Below are 17,500 nucleotides of genomic sequence, written 5' to 3' on the forward strand. Positions count from 1 at the left end.
AATACTTTAAGTGCGGAGAACTTGTTCAAGTTACTCGGCTTTAGAAACCGGTCATTTTTTCCGTAACTCATCTATAAACACAAAAGATAACAATAAATGAGTAAATATTTTGTTAAAAATCATCTTTGCTCATTTATTTGCTAATTTGGGTCTGGATGGGGTAAAATTTTGACTAAAATGTTGAACATATGAAGAAATATAAAGACATGACAGCATGTGTAATCATAAAAAGTTGAATGGCCAACAATGCCATAGAACGGACCTCTAGTTAGAAACTGATGAATTATTTTTTGCATTATATTGAATAGGAAACATGAAATAAAAGTCAAATAAGCACAGCAAGAAAAATGCGAAGGTACTATAAAGCACCGGTGCTATTATTTCAATGAATTTTAAAATGTAACTATATTTTCCACGGTTTGAGGCAAGTTATATGATATTGTCCTAACTGGCCCATTCGAAAATCATTGGACGTTATGTGTGTAAACCAATCGGATTATAAAGGTATGTGGATGGTTTCAAAAAAAACTGATATTGTACATTTTCATTGTCTGGTTTCTTCTTAATTCAATTTAATTTGAAGAAAAGGGGGATAAGCTCTAAAATAGGATGAAAAAAGAACAAAAATAAATTAATAACAGACGAACGAATCTGCATTACCGAAATAGATTTTGACGTGTGAATGTACGTATACGTGGTGTGAATGGAATAAAACTGCATTTGTCTTTGGTGATACAAACATGCCAGTTCCTTACGATGAAAAGATTATTTTTCAGTTTCATGGCGCTACTGCCTTGGGTCACACCCCCTCCAGCCTTAAAATCAACAGTCTAGAGGTTCGGAGTGTGCTGTGAATGCCTAACGACCCAGCCAGGGACTTGAACTCTCGCAAGTGTCAGCAGAATCACGATTGACGTCTCAACTGGAACAATTTGATGGATTCTAGGTCTCAGGTTGGAAAGCGTGTCTCAGATTGAAGAAAGGAAAGGTGTGATCAAACTACTAACATAGCTTTAAACACGTTTGTGAACTACATATTGCAATGTGTTTGTATATGGGCAGAAAAGTACACATGCATAGTTGTGACATGTATTTGGCCATCATTTTTTCATTCTAAAAATCAAAAGAACCTTTTATACCTATTTTTAACCCTCTTAATAGTTCCGGTTTCCTTAACTGTTATAACGTTCCATCTTTTAAAAGCAAGTTATTCTGCTCCTTCTTCCTAAATATCCATTATTCTTCTTTCCCATTTAGTTTTCTTCTTCCCAGGGCTTCATAAGGCCTTTGGTATGCCCGTCCCGTTGATCTCTACATCCGTTTATCTACCTTCCTATCTGGGAGACGTGATTGAATGTTGTTGCTCTGGACTCATGATTGTCAGCCCAGTAGATTGTTCACGGCCTTCCGCTCACCAGACCAACCAGCCGTAAATGGGCACGCTAAATTAGCTAAAAAATCCCCAGGCTGCACCCTTCTCACGTCACAGCCTTCCAAGGTATAAAGGGTATATATGTACGTATATATATATATATATATATATATATATATATATATATATATATATATATATATATATATATATATACACAGTACAGGCATACACATACATATATTTATATGGTAAACAACTCAAATAGGAGCCCCTTCAGTTTTTCAACTGGATTCTGGAGACAGAACTTAAGTAATTTCACTACTGCGCATTGTGAATCGCCTACTGAACAAGATCACAGTACTTGCGGTACTAATCTACTATTATTATAACAAGGCAGAAAAGAAGAGCAAAATTTACATATCGATGTGAAATGATGAGGCAGTCAAAACACCATTACGGCACTATTGCGTCTACCGGCATGACATGGCGACTTTTGACAGTTGTCGTGACTCGACTACGTGGGTCCTAGGCAGCCTTGCACATCCGCCATCACTTGGCGGACGTCGTCAAACTCGCCAACACGGTTACGGATCATGCCGATTGATGGCGTCTCGCTCGCAATTGCACCATATTTGCGTCGTAATGAACAAATTTTCGGCCGTTACGATAGTCGCGGTCTTGAATCGTCAATGTGTGACTCAGGCATGGGTTTAGTTAAAGCAAAGGTTAAATGTTTAGTAAATGAGGAGCGACGTCAAACGACAGCACTGAATGAGATAAAAGGGAAAGGCCAGGGAGTACAAGACAAATATAGCAAAGGAATGATTAGGGTAATATATTATATTTGGGGTTTCAGAATGGCTTAGGGGCAGAGAGAGAGAGAGAGAGAGAGAGAGAGAGAGAGAGAGAGAGTTACAAGGATTAGGATGTCTCAAAGACTTATTAGTCCATCCGAGGAGATATCGTATGCTCACATATCTCTTGGAGCAGGTTTTACTGTTCATTCAGTGTCCAAACGATTTTGTCTAGCTTTCTTTTAAACTCTTCCACACTGTTGCTGTTTACAACTTCTGGTGGCAGTTTATTCCATATGTCACATATCTTGTATGTGAAGAAGTTCCCACAATTGGATGTGTTGTATCTCTTCAGTTCTAGTTTCCATCCAGTATTTCTTGTCTGGTTTTCGTTTAACGTAAATAGGTTACTGTTTACTTTTGTTATGCCTTTCAGAATTTTAAATGTTTCTATTAGTTGTCCTCGCAATCGTCGTGTTTCTAAGCCATACACGTTCAGGCTCTCTAGTTGTCTGATAACCTATTTGGCTGATGGATAGAATTAGCTTTGTGACTCTTGCTTGTACCCCTTCTAATCTATTTATGTCCTTACTTAGTGTTGGTAACCAAAACTACACTGCATATTCAAGATGAGGTCTAACTATTGATGTATAGAGCTGCAGCACCGTTTCCTTGTTTCAGTACCTGAACTGCCTCTTTATGTATCCCACTAGTTTTTGCGCCTTCTTCTCAGCTTTTATGCAGTTCTGTGGATTTTAAGTCCTTGGTAATAATGACTCCAAGGTCCTCTTCTTGTTTCACATTATTTATGTTATTCCCGAGAGAGAGAGAGAGAGAGAGAGAGAGAGAGAGAGAGAGAGAGAGAGAGAGAGAGAGAGAGAGAGAGAGAGAGAGAGAGAGAGAGAGTTGCTATTGTGCCAACTAAAAGTTTGGGCTCATTCGACGGGATGTGAGTTTTACTAGCTCTAGGATATTGTGGATGAAATTGATTCCTATTCGGAATTTCCACGAATTTCTGTGGAAACAAATCTCCTAAAGCAATGGTTGAGACCAGAAGTGTGGAAGTCAAGGGATATGAGAAATATTCCGGGAGAGTAATACTCGCAATTCTCAATTGAAAACTACCATGAGGGAAAACGGTAGAAACTAGAATCCTTAAAAGAAGTTGATGGTACAGGTTACCAAAAATACGAGAGAGAGAGAGAGAGAGAGAGAGAGAGAGAGAAGACGACGAGAGTGAGAGAGAGACGAGGAAGGGAGAAGAGGGGAGAGTAGAGAGAGAGAGAGAGAGAGAGAGAGAGAGAGAGAGATACGAATAAAAACGTGACGGTCCCTTTCAAGCTCTAAGATCCATCGACCATTTTTCTTCCTCTTTCGTTTTTCTTTTTTGAAATGGAGGACTTCTCTCAATTTTCTGTATTTAATGGACTGAGAACCATAATAAAAGCCAAAACTTTTATCGGCTCTTTTGATTAATCTCTACCTTATGGCGGTCACCGGCAGAATATTTCTAAGAAGCTTGTGTCCATATGACGACCCAAGATTTATTTTCACTTCTGTTTCTCCTTGTTTATATGTATAACTTTATCAGTATTGTATGTGTGTGTATATATATATATAATATATATATATATATATATATGTGTGTGTGTGTGTGTGTGTGTGTGTGTGTGTGGTGTGTGTGTGTGTGTGTAGAAATGTTTTGTGCCTATCATCTGTGCCCCTCTGGTTTTCCCAAAGTTTAGAAGTAAAAAAAAAAGGTCATGTAAAGTTTAAAGGTTAAATAGAGATTAAACTTTTACAAAAACTTATGAACTATGTATGACGCAGAAAACACATTTTCCTTGCATAATTCACTAATGATACCAAAGGAGGGCGGAAGGTTAAAGTCAAAACTGAAAAGAGCAGACGTCAGATATGAAATTAATCTTGGTCACAATTTGTGAATTATTTGAAACAACTTTACAATTGAAATGCATAATTGGTTAACGATGACGATGCGTAGGAATGAGGTCAAGGTCACGAGTATACAGAAGGATTCAAGATCAAATAAAATCCAACGATAAAATCTACTTTTCAGCTGGCTAACGTCGGGAATTCTGCTAGTATTCACACACACACACACACACACACACCACAAACAACTATATGAAGTGACTTTTAAACGCGTGACTTTTTTATATTTACAAACACTAAGGCACAAATATCGTTTAATATCCAGACCAGTATATCTCGGCCATAACTTAGGTCCAGTGGGAATTATAATTGGCTCAGTGGTCAAAGTCACTACTTATCGTTGTTTCTGACCCAGGCAGCGGTTAGAATCCCGCCAGTGGCGAAGCACATATGAATCATAATTTCTCTTGGGTGAAGGCCATTCCCGAAGTATAGTAAATTGGATATTCAACGATTCAACGATACTTGTGGCTTAATACTTATGAACACACACTACAATATATATAATATATATAGATATATAATATATATATACATATATATACATATATATACATATATATACATATATATCATAGATATATATATATATATATATATATATTGTCACCACTGCAAGTATATTCTTTAGCAGGTGGTATGGTAGGGATGTAATGGCCTTGTTATAATACAAGTCAGCGGGCAATAATAAAAAAAAAAAAATTTACCACCAAAATAAAATATGTCTGTTGCAGTTTATCACTGAATTATGTTCACTTTAAACTTAACTTTACTTAGCACTTAATATACCACTTAATAAATAATCTAACCCAAAACACCAAGATCCAGGCACAAGAATAAGGAAACACTCGAGAAATATTTAACTTTAATACAAAAACTATAATGCACCCACTAATATATAATAATAATCACTTATGGCATACAGCTCTTTCTCGATGGTAGCCCATCGAGTCTGTGCTCCCCGGAAATACCCTGAGTAGTAGGCGATGGGTAGGAGGGAGTCTCGAGTTATGTCCTCTTCTGGAATTATGGGAGTGGATGTTTGCAGCAGGACTGCTCCATAGCCGGTAGCGCTGGCATCTACTTGGAGACAAAAATCTTTCTTAAAGTCAGGAGCCTTGAGTATGGGTTTACATATTAGAATGTTTTAATTTTTGAAAGATCGTATTCATTTCTGGAGTCCAGGAAAAAGTTACTTTTGATGATGTTAATCTATAGAGTGGGGCAGCAAATGAAGAGAAATCTCTCACAAATCTTGAATAGTAAGATAGAAAGGTCTTTAACTATTTTTTTTGTTAGAAGGAATAGGAAATTGCTTTATACTTAGGATATTGGCTTCTTTCGGGGCGATGTGACCATTGCCAATGCAATGGCCTAAATAAGTTACTTCCGCTCTGCCAAATGTGCTCTTTACTAAATTAATGGTTATCTTGGCTTTGCGGAACTGTTCGAGTAGTTGCCTTAGAAGATGTAGATGTTTGTCCCTCCCAATTCTCACTGACAATGATCACATCATCCAGGTACATGTAGGTGTTAGGTAAGCCTGCGATAATGTTACTCATCATTCTCTGAAAGGTAGCAGGAGAATTAGTAAGTCCGAAAGGTAACACTGTATAAGAAAATAAACCAAATGGGGTGGTAAAGGCAGAAATTTCTTTTGCCTTTTCAGTTAAAGGAACTTGATAGTAACCTTCATCAAATCTATTTGTGTTAGGATTTTGCCTTCCCTATGTTGTCCAAGATATCATTAATTCGAGGTAGAGGAAATGAGTCTTTAATGGTGACTGTTTAGTTGGCGGTAATCTGTGCATAGCCGTAGTTGACCATTGGCTTTGGGTACTAAAATGCACAGTGAAGCCCAAGGTGACGTACTAGGTTCAGCTAAATTATTATCTAATAAGTATTGAACCTCCTTTCTTAGAGATTCCAGTCTTCTACCAACTACTCTATAATATGGCTGCCTTACGGGTGTAGTTCCTGGCTCTAAAATGATATCATGCTTAATTGTGTCACTGACTTTTAATTGATCCGAACAAACATCTGAATACTCCAGCAGTAGCTTAGTTAAAGTCTTACGATGATTAGGTGGGACTTTTGCAAGATAACTTGGCAAGGATTCTAATACTTTGCTGTTGAGAAGATCCTTCCATGATAGAAGATTTTCCTCTGAAGGAATTTCTTCATCTACCTCCTGGTTTTGGTTTTTGAACTGAGAAGAGATGTGACTTACCACATTAGCAGGTGCACTAGCAGGTGTATGATATGGTAAGATTAACATGTACCATTTGAGTAGGACGTCGTCGGTCAGGTGTGGAGATTATATAGTTTAATTTGGAAGGTTCTACTGGCGATGGTTATAGGGTCCCATAAATTTCTCTCTTAAGGGTGCACCTGGTATCGGATGATAAACCAGAACCTGGTCGCCAATGTTGAATTCTCGCAGCTTTGTTTTCCTGTTGTAAAGGTTGGACATTTTCTCCTGAGAAATCAAAAGATTTTCATTACCAAAATTATACATTGAAAGGAACTTCTTTCAGTTCTTTCATATAAGCTAACAGGGTGGTAGTATCCTCCTCCTTATTATGAATGAAATTTTCTTTCACCATACTTAGCGTTGTTCGTGGTTTCCTGCCAAACATAAGTTCGAAGGGTGATACACCAGTCGAATCATTAGGTACACTGCGTAGCATATACATGAGGAGGTCTAAATTTTCATCCCATGATTGGGCAGTCTCTGCCATGTATTTACGTAGAAGATTTTTTATGGTCTGGTGTACCCTTTCAAGAGCTCCATTTGTCTGTGGATGATATGCCGAAGCATAGACATTGTGAATATTAAACTCTTGCATACTTTGTTTGAATAACTTACTGGTAAAATTAGTACCTCTGTCACATTGGAGAATCTTAGGAAATCCAAAGGTTGTGAACACTTTAACAAGCTGACCAAAGATTGTTTTGGCCATTAATGTTCTTAATAGGCATTGCAATGGATATCTAGTAGTAGGACACAAGATAGTTAGCAAGTACTTGTTACCTTTCCGAGTTTTAGGCATAGGTCCTACACAGTCAATTATTTTCTCAAAAGGTTGTTTTGGTACAGAGATGGGCTGCAAAGGTGCACGAATAATACTCTCGTTGGGCCTACCTGTGACCTGGCATTGATGACAGGACATTATGTACTCCTTAATATCTTTTTTTATACCTGGCCAGAAGTAGTCCTGTGAAACTCTGATAGGTTTTATTAACTCCTAGATGGGATTCAGAGGTGTGAGCCAAATCTAGAAGTGGTGGTACAAGGGTTGCTGGTAAGACAAGCTGGTGACAGTCATGCCACGTGGAAGTTACTGGTGCTTTGGAGATCTAAAATGCCTGAAGAGTAAGCCGTGATCTGTATAAAAATAAGGAGTCTTGGGGTTATCTGATGGATTTTCTACTTTTCCAGTATGTCGTAAGGCTAGGATCATTACTCTGCAACTGCTGAAACTTTACTTTGCTTAAATTTACTAATTCCAAAGCCTTCTCTTCTTTAGATGTTTCAAGAGTTATTTTTCTTTGGAACTTTTGATACAGATTGAACAATTTTATTTTCATTTACTTTAAGTTCTTGTTTCAGAATGACATCTGGATCTGTTGCTACTAAATTCAAAGCATTGGCCCCTGCAAGGTCATTACCTATCAGTACCTGTATTGATGGATGTGGCAAGGGTTTATTAGACACAGCAACAGAAGCTTTACCTTTGTAGTAGGGGCACTGAAGTGTTACCTCAGCCAAGGGTAGAGTCTTGGTCGATGTCAAGTCCGTTACAGCAACATATTCTTGCTTCATTGTCAGCTCCTGTGGTGGTGGGTTGATAATAGTTTGAGACGATCCTGTATCACGAAGACTAACGACAGGTTTCCCATTTACTGAACCTTGGCATGTGTAAGGTTTGAAGGTATCTAAATCAGGAGTAGGGATGGTCACATGCATCATTTTCTTGGAATCCTGTTTTTTACCAGGCTTATGTTCTTTGACTTCAGACTTTCTACACTGAGGATCTGGCACTTTTCCATGAGATGTCCTGCCTGCTTGCAGTAAGTACAAAATCTGTCTGAAAAAAAGGTAGTAGTTTTATAATGGGCAGGTTTATATGATTTATGGCGCAGAAAATAGTCATCTGCCAGACTAGCTGCTTCATGAGATCAGTTTCCTCCTTATCTAAAAATATAGTGGCTATGTAAATGGCACTTTTCTAAGGAACTCTTCCATGATTACCAGACTTTTAAGTGACTCAAATTCTTTAATTCCAGCTTTGTCAATCCACTTTTGAAATTGTCTAACTTTAGTATCACAAAATTCCACAAATGTCTGGGTTGGAGACTTTTGTGAATTGCGGAAACTTTGACGATATCCTTCTATTGTGATTGAAATAAGCGTCTAGAATAGCTTTCTTAAGGATCTGATAATCCTTAACAGTAATCAATTTGCGAGGAAACATAAGTGCCTTACCTTTGAAACCGTTTCTAATGAGCATTACCCAGTGTTCTGCCGGCCACTCGAGCGAGGTAGCTGTATCCTCGAAAGTGTCGAAGAATACTTCGGGTTCTTTTTCATCAAATGTAGGAATGAGCTTTTTTGCTTTGTTGAAGTCGAACTTTTCAGGAAGATTGCGTTCTTCTTCCTTGGTTTTAAGTTGTATGTAAGCAGTTTCTCTTGTTTTCGACAATTCTATTTCCGCTGATTTCTTTTGGAGTTCTACTTCCTGTAATGCAGCTTCTCGTCTTCTTTCATCTTTTCTTATTTCCCTTTCTTCTTCTTCTCGTGCATTGAGTATCTTCATTTTTTCCAATTCCAATTGTAGTTTCATCTTGGTTACTTCTGGATCTTCTTTACTTGTAGCAACCGCACCGGTCAGGTAACGTAGTTCTTCTACTTCTTCGTCGCTCTCTTTAACTACATTCTTTGCAATTAGAAATTGGAGGATGTCGCTTATCAATCTAGCTTTGACATAGGAGGACTCTGAAGGTATTTGCCATTTCTGGGCGATAGTCAATCAGTTCCGCTTTCTTTGCAAGATGTAATCTTGGTAGTTCATCTTTGGGTTAAGCAAGAATTGCTCTAAATTGAACATGTTTAGCAAAGAATTAAGTTAGGATGGCACACAAAATCGTGAAAACTATTTAAAAATAAGGTAGTTACCTTAACAAAAATAATTGCTATTTAATAAGTCTTTAAGCAACTACTGATAATAACTAAGTTCAATTTCGAAGGACTGAATTGTAATTTAAACCAGATGAGAGCATTACTGGTAATTCAAAAGAGAAAATAAAAATTTAACAACTTATCAATATTGACAAGTGATAAAGAGAATCCTGCAATTAAGAGGAATAAGATTGCGATATCGGTCCGAACATGTTAATGCGCTCAAAACGAACCAAAATCAAGTAATGAGATGACCAACGGAATGGTCTTAACTAAGGAATGAACTAGTTCAATGGTTATGATTTAAGAAAATTCAGGTTAGCTCATCGACACGGTATCCGGATTAACACAAGTGTTTGTAGGAAGAAGTCTAATGGCTTGGGAAGAATCTTAAAAGGGTGGTTCATGAAAATGGGGTGGGCACTATCGATAGTGAATTAACACTGGTCCCAGTCGATTAACATTAAGCTACAACTATACCTCCAAATCATCGATACCGGATATGAATGGAGAGAATCACTTACTATTCGTAACAGTGCTACTTACTATTGTGCCCGTCTGGATCTGGTGTGAAAATTTAATACTTAAGCTTATTTACTGCAACAGACACTTATCTCATAAATCACATGAATCACATAAATCACATGATACACATGAACTATGTGACTTAGATCACTGAATAACAAGAATCACATAAGTCACATGAAACACATGAAATCACATGAGTCGCATGAAACAATAAGTCACATGAAGAATTACTGTCACATGAATAAATATGAATCCCGGTCAGGCCCCCAAATATTGTCACCACTGCAAGTATATTCTTTACCAGGTGGTATGGTAGCGATGTAATGGCCTTGTTATAATAAAAGTCAGCGGGCAATAATAAAAAAAAAAATTTACCACCAAAACAAAATATGTCTGTTGCAGTTTATCACTGAAATATGTTCACTTTAAACTTAAGTTTACTTAGCACTTAATATACCACTTAATAAGTAATCTAATAACCAAAAACACCAAGATCCAGGCACAAGAATAAAGAAACACTCGAGAAATATTTAACTTTAATACAAAAACTATAATGCACCCACTAATATATATAATAATCACTTACACCACAATTAAGCACCAATATAAAATAGCGAGCAGATGTTGACTGTATGAACAGCTGTGATTCTCTCAACTGTTACATTCTTTTCAGAACAAATGTAAACTTTTTAAAGTACTGGACTAGAGAGTGTCCAAGGAGCATTTAAACAGGAACAGAAAGTGCTTAAATACGAATAGAACAATTTACAAGAATGTTTACAGAAAATACAAAACTGTATTTTTAATAATTCTTTTTTATTTACAATATTTAATGTGACAGCTCGTCACAATATATATATATATATATATATATATATATATATATATATATATATAGTATGTATCGGCTCATCCATAATATACAAATGTAACAGTTATGTATCTACAGGGAGAGAAAAGAGAGAGAAAGTTATTTCAGTGCTGTCTGGAAGCGGTTTCCTTTCACAGAGGATAATTTGCAACGACTTGCTTTCACTCCCAATTCTGAGGACTAAGGAGATGTGATGGTTACCGTATGCCATCAAGGAAGATAAACAGGAGAGACGCAGAAAGGATAGAGGCTGTGTTGGATTTCCCGGAGAATATTCCTTTCATTCCTCCACGTTTCTGTAGATCTTGCTTGTTTGAGAATAGTCAACACTGACGAATTGTTTAATATAATTATCTGGTAATTCCTCATCTAATTCTATAGATTTGAAAATCAAAATCCTTGAGTTTTCTTGATGGGATAAGTCTGCCTTAATCCATAATCTTTTATTGTTTTTTCCTCTAATTTTGTTTCCTTCTCCAAACAAATTTCCATTATCATTCAATGGGCAGTGTTTTCGGAGCAATTGCATCGTACCTCAAAGCAGACATTTGTCGCCATCTCATATATAGGAGGAATAACTAAATATAATTGAATGTGATGCATATAATATATAATATACATAAGGCATTATATTCTAAGTACGTACGAACATTGATAAAACTTCCCATTAACAGAGAGCTTTCATACCTTTAGAAAATAAGTAGCTAAACATAACTGCTCAAAATCCATGAAATATAACACGGCTACGCACCATACAATAAGAGTGTCTCTTGGTATAACTGGTCGGTGATTTTCTTTACACGAGGAGCATACGAAAAATCTGACTTTATCGTTTTAACTAAAAGAGTATCAACCTTGGCGCTTAAATTTACAAAAGCAATCATATTCACCATAATAAAAACCAGATGTTTGCAAAGGGGAGGTATCAATAACCATTTTCAGTTAATTTACTGTGCGCGTTGACACAATGTGAGGAAGCTCTACAAGAAAGAGAGAGAGAGAGAGAGAGAGAGAGAGAGAGAGAGAGAGAGAGAAGCATATTTACCCAAGGACTTCATATACCCATTAACTGTAATTCAGAAACACACTTGAGTCCACAACGCTAGCGACTCTAATTCGTAGTTTTCACTTTTCACTTAGCATCACAGGGAATTCTCCGGCTCTACTTAAGGGCGTCACTTGAGGAATGTTGACATACATTTACTTTGGCTTGTGCGCATACGAGATTCCCAAACATCGTCGGTGCAGAAATTATTTGCTTGCGTTTTACGGCAGGCAAAACTGCTTTTCCGTCTCCATGCAAGATAAACGAATCGTTTCTTTGAACAAACATACAAGAAGGCTTGCCGTGAACGATGAGAGCTAAAGGGTATTCATGTACAGAGAGAGAGAGAGAGAGAGAGAGAGAGAGAGAGAGGGAGAATACTGCACTGAGTGTATGTATGTAGTTATTTTATAAATATATATTATATATATATATATATATATATATACTATATATATATAATATATATATTTATTTTATTATCGTTCAGTGGAGAAATTAAATACGAATCTTCAGAGGGTGTCCATGATACTAGTTGTAAAAGGATGAAGTTTTATTATGAAACGTTTCGCACATGAAACATCTGTTGCATCATCACGTCTGCAAAGAGCAATAAGACATGAATAACATATAAAGCCATACAAACAGAACTCACATGAATTAAAATAGTCTAAAATTAATTCCCCCCAAAAAGGGAAAAGTACAAAGTAAAAACAGTTAAAAACAGTTAAAAGAGAGAGACAACCCAAATATATATCGTATATATATATATATATATATATATATATATATATATATATATAGATATATATATATATATATACACACACACACACACACATATATATATCTATATATATATAATATATATATATATATATATATATATATATATATAGATATATATATATATATGACTGGTAAAAATGTTCTGTAACAAACAGAATTCCATCTAATAAAAGGAGCCCATAACTTTTCTCTCTACATTTTGGTGTTTTTATGGGCTCTTTTTATTAGAGATATATATATATATATATATATATATATATATATATATATATATATATATATATATATATATATATGCGTATAAATCCGTGCATGCAGTCTCGAACGTGAAGGGAAAGGCACCACTATATAGTTTATTATACCAACGTTTCACGAGTTATTTTACGTAGTTGCATTTTCAAGGCTGGAATCATTTACATGCCATCTAACTAAATATCACATTAAAACATCGGTTTACCAACATACTTGTACATGAAATTATAAGACAAATAAAAGACAAGGTAAAAGTCACCACGCATACCTAAACCGTAGTGTAATAAGAAAAAATACGGTTTTACGAGAACCCAGCAAAAGAAAGAAAAATGACAGGTGAACACATTCTTTCTTTTGCTGGGTTCCCGTAAAAATTGTCTTTTAAGTCATATTACTCCTGCGGTTTGTATGTGTGGTGCCATTTCCCTTGCATTTTATTTGTCTTATAATTGTATATAGTTGATAAATCGATGTTTTGCTGTAATTTTCAGTAAGATAGCTTGTAAGTTACATCAACCTATAAAATGCAACGGGAATAACTGTCGTAAAAAGACATAATAAACTGTGAGATAATGTTGATATACAGGTTCTTTCGAAATTAGAGCCTCCCCGCCCCCCTCTACAGCATAAACTAAAATTGATATGGACAAGAATAAAAGTAATTCAGAACAGATATTTATTTAAGTTTCTCTCTGAGTATTTAATATTTTGTGTGGCCTTCATCTGCCTGTACCACAGCCTGCTTTCTTGAGGGGTATGATTTCAGCAAATTGCAAAAAAGCTGAGACTCAAACTCCATTTCCCTGAGCACTTCGGTCACCTCTCTTCGCAGGTCGTCGAGGCTTGGTACACCATCATAGTTCACTGTGTGCGCTTCAACACGATCCTTTAAGAAACTACCAATGTTGTCACACACATTAAGGTCAGGGGAGCTACCTGGAAATTCACTTGACGAGAAGAAATCGATACCACTGTTTCGAAGCAGCTCCTGTGACTGCAGAGCCTTGAAACATGGTGCTTTATCATGCAAAAATGTGACTTCTTCAACAGATAACACATTTTCAGGATTTTTGAGGAAAGGAAATACTCCACCAGTAAGCACAGTTTCTCTGAAGTATACACCATTCCATTACTGACCTTTTTCTTTGATGATTCACATTAACTGTTTGGCTGTGAAACAGAGAAAAATTCCCAAACATTCAGGAAATTTCACAACTTCACAACTTAGTGATAGCGCACGTCATCGCTGATATCATCCAACTTTGGAGCCCAAATGATGTCATTCTTATGAGGCTTCCTGACTGTGTAAATGAAGAATTCATCTGATGTGGCAACAAAGAGAAAGTCAGCTTCATCCCAATCTTTAAGAAATGAACCACAAAACCATGCACGGTCTTCTCTCGGTTGCTTAGTGATGTTGGGCTTGCTGATATCATGAAATGGCTTGATACATGAAATGGCTTGATATCAGATTTTTTCAACTCACGATATACAGAACTATAACTTCTCTTCTTTCCCCCTTTTTGTTTCTGTTCAAGCGCCACTTTACATATAAAGACTTTCTGGTCTACCCATGCCTCAGCTATGATGTCTTTGACTTTTGAGAAAGGACTTCAGGCCTTCCAAGAATCTTACACTTTTCATGATGACCAGTCATAGGATTTTTGTTCCAGTTTCTTTTAACAAAGGATTCATCTCTTTTAATGTATTTAGCTATCCATGAACGTGAAATGAAGGATGTGCCAGCATCCCTGGCCTCTCTGAAGGTTATAACCCGGATTCGGTCAATCCATCTGATTTCCTCCAAGTCCTTAGCAGGCTATATCTAACTCCGTCGCTCAGTATGAACAAGAAATGTTAAAATGAAAAATAGCAATAATAAAGAAAATTGAGATAATATACTTGGAGACAAACTATAACAGAAAGCTTCATAACTTTCATTTGTTCTGTGGGAGGGGGCTCTAATTTCAAAAAAACACCCGGTATATATATATATATATATATATATATATATATATATATATATATATATATGTATATATATATATATATATATAAATATATATATATATATATATATATATATATATATATATATATATATATATATATACTTATACGTACTTAAGTAAGCCGTTTGTTTTTTTTGTTTTTTTGTGTTTAACTTGGAAACAATTGGTTTTTACTTTAGACACAAAGAAACTCATATATCTAATATGCACACACACACAAACAAACAATATATATCTATATATAATATATATATATATATATATATATATATATATATATATATGTATATATATATATATATATATATATTATATATATATAATAATAATAATAAATAATAATAATAATAATAATAATAATAATAATAATAATAATAATAATAAAAGGCGCCCATAAAAATGCCAAAATTTAGAAAGTAAGTACTATATTTCAGAGACTGCTGTCTCTCTCTTCAGGTAGGTAATGAATGAGAAAAGTTACAGAAAAGGCTCTATTTATACCAAGAGATCCATCTACGGGTAGCCGTTTTACTAAGTCACCCCCGCTGATAATTCCTCTTTAATCTTCTCAAGTGTTGGTTGAAGGAAGATTTTATCAATGATATCTGAATCCCAGGTGCCCTTTGAGATGTTCATTACCTGTCTTTGTTTAATCTGGCTTCTGTACCAACATTTGCTACTATGAATTATGTGTACTAAATTCCAGTTTATTTTGCGGTTATGGTTATCTATACAGTTAAAAATAGCTGAGCTCTGTTGTCCATACCTAACTGACCATTTACGTTGTATTAATCTCTGGGGAAGTGGTTTTCCTGGAAAACTGATGTAAGACTGGTCACAGTCCAGGCATGGGATCTCGTATATTCCTGTGTCTTTGGGGATTGTCTTTTGTTGGACGTTAATCAGGGATTTGGCTAGGGTATTTGGGTAGGTAAAGACAAAAGGGTTAAATTTTCCGAGGGTCTGGGTCCCTGTCTTGATCCTGTCCAGGTGTGGGATTTTGATTTTACTGTTTTCGGGTGTCTCTCTGGTCTTGTCTTGAAGGGGTCGGTAAAAAATTATGTTTGCTTTAAGAATTGCTTTCTCAATTATATGGTCAGGATACCTTAAAGACAAAAGCCCCTGGGATTCAGATATCATAGATAAAAGTTTCCTTCAACCAACGCTTTAGAAGATTAAAGAGGAATTATCGGGGATGGGGGGCGACTTAGTAAAATGGCTACCTGTGGATGGATCTTGTAGTATAAATGCTGCCTACCCTGTAACTTTTCTCATTCATTACCTACCTGAAGAGAGAGGCAGTAGTCTCTGAAATATATTCCTTACTTTCTATATTTTGGTGTTTTTATGGGCTCCGTTTATTAGATGGAATTCTGTTGTAACAGAACATTTTTACCAGTCATAATGTCATGTAAGTTTTCCTGTACCGTGTTGCAGTGAAAGTGGTATTGATCTTTCTCTGGAGGCATCCTTTGTCAGGCAAATGTCGCAAATGTCTAAATTCTTAATAAAGTTATGATTAACTGTTCAGTAAGTGTAAGCAAATGTTAACAAATTGCACTGATTTTAAAACCAGGGTGGTTTGCAAAATTATGAAAAAATTTATCTAAGCTTTTTCATGTTGCTGTCCATATGTAAACTAGAAAATCTAAACAGCAACTAATCCTAATGAGTATTAAAAAACAACAGAGTGAAAAATGATCGCTTCATAGATATTAGATTAGGAAATGTATAAAGAAACTTTAGTAATAAATTCAAAGGATGGAGGAGAGATTAAATAATCAGACATGAAGGTTTTGAAGGTAACTCACACTAACAGATGAACATTAGTAAAAATTCATTAAAATCAAGTTGATATGCAATAAGAAAATTAAAAAGATGAAGATGTAAATTAGGCACATTTCATAGTTTGGAAGTACTATTTACAACTTGGAAAATATCGAAAGGCTGAAGTCCAAGAAATGGAAACCCCCCAATAAAACAAAAAGGAAAATGTAGTGAAGCTTTGTAAAATAAGATTGATATACAAGGCACTGACGAATAGTCGATGTTGAGAATAATTTCACTTTTTCCTTTAAACCATTTTGAGAAAATCTCAGGGTACATTTTATAACTGGTGTTTTGGCTGACTCATTCATTGCGTCTGAATTGTCTGGGTTAGTGACTAATGCTAAATGAATTTACTCCACTATAGACCATCCACAGAAAACCAGACATCAAGGAACGTATGGTGACATTTGTTGAAGAACAAACATACTGAAGAGCTTTATGTAACCAAAGTCTTACAGAAAAAGGTAAGAGATTAAAAACTGACCCAACACTTGAGTTTCTCGCATAGTTACATTGACCAAAGATTCAGCCTGCAAATATGATAAAAATAATAAATAAATTTATAGGACAAATAAAATCAGAAGACTCTCAGTAGCCGGACTTCTTACGTCTCATCTCCGGCAACGACTTCTCCTCAATGTATGGAATAAACCCTCACCCGAGATCCGAAGTGTATCCAGGGTCTTAATAATCAAATTTAGTACCTTCGCACGGTAGTTGAGGGGATCCTTATCCGAGACATTAATAAATTTATGGTTGACGTCCAACAGCATTTTACGAGGCAATTCCATTTTAGGACTGTGGCCTTGTTCCCAAGGAGTTGATGGCAGTGCTGTGTGGCCCTCCAGATTTTGGGGTCTCTTTCG

This window comes from Macrobrachium nipponense, chromosome 21 (genome assembly GCF_015104395.2).
Source record: "Macrobrachium nipponense isolate FS-2020 chromosome 21, ASM1510439v2, whole genome shotgun sequence".
In the NCBI taxonomy this organism is placed as follows: Eukaryota; Metazoa; Arthropoda; class Malacostraca; order Decapoda; family Palaemonidae; genus Macrobrachium; species Macrobrachium nipponense.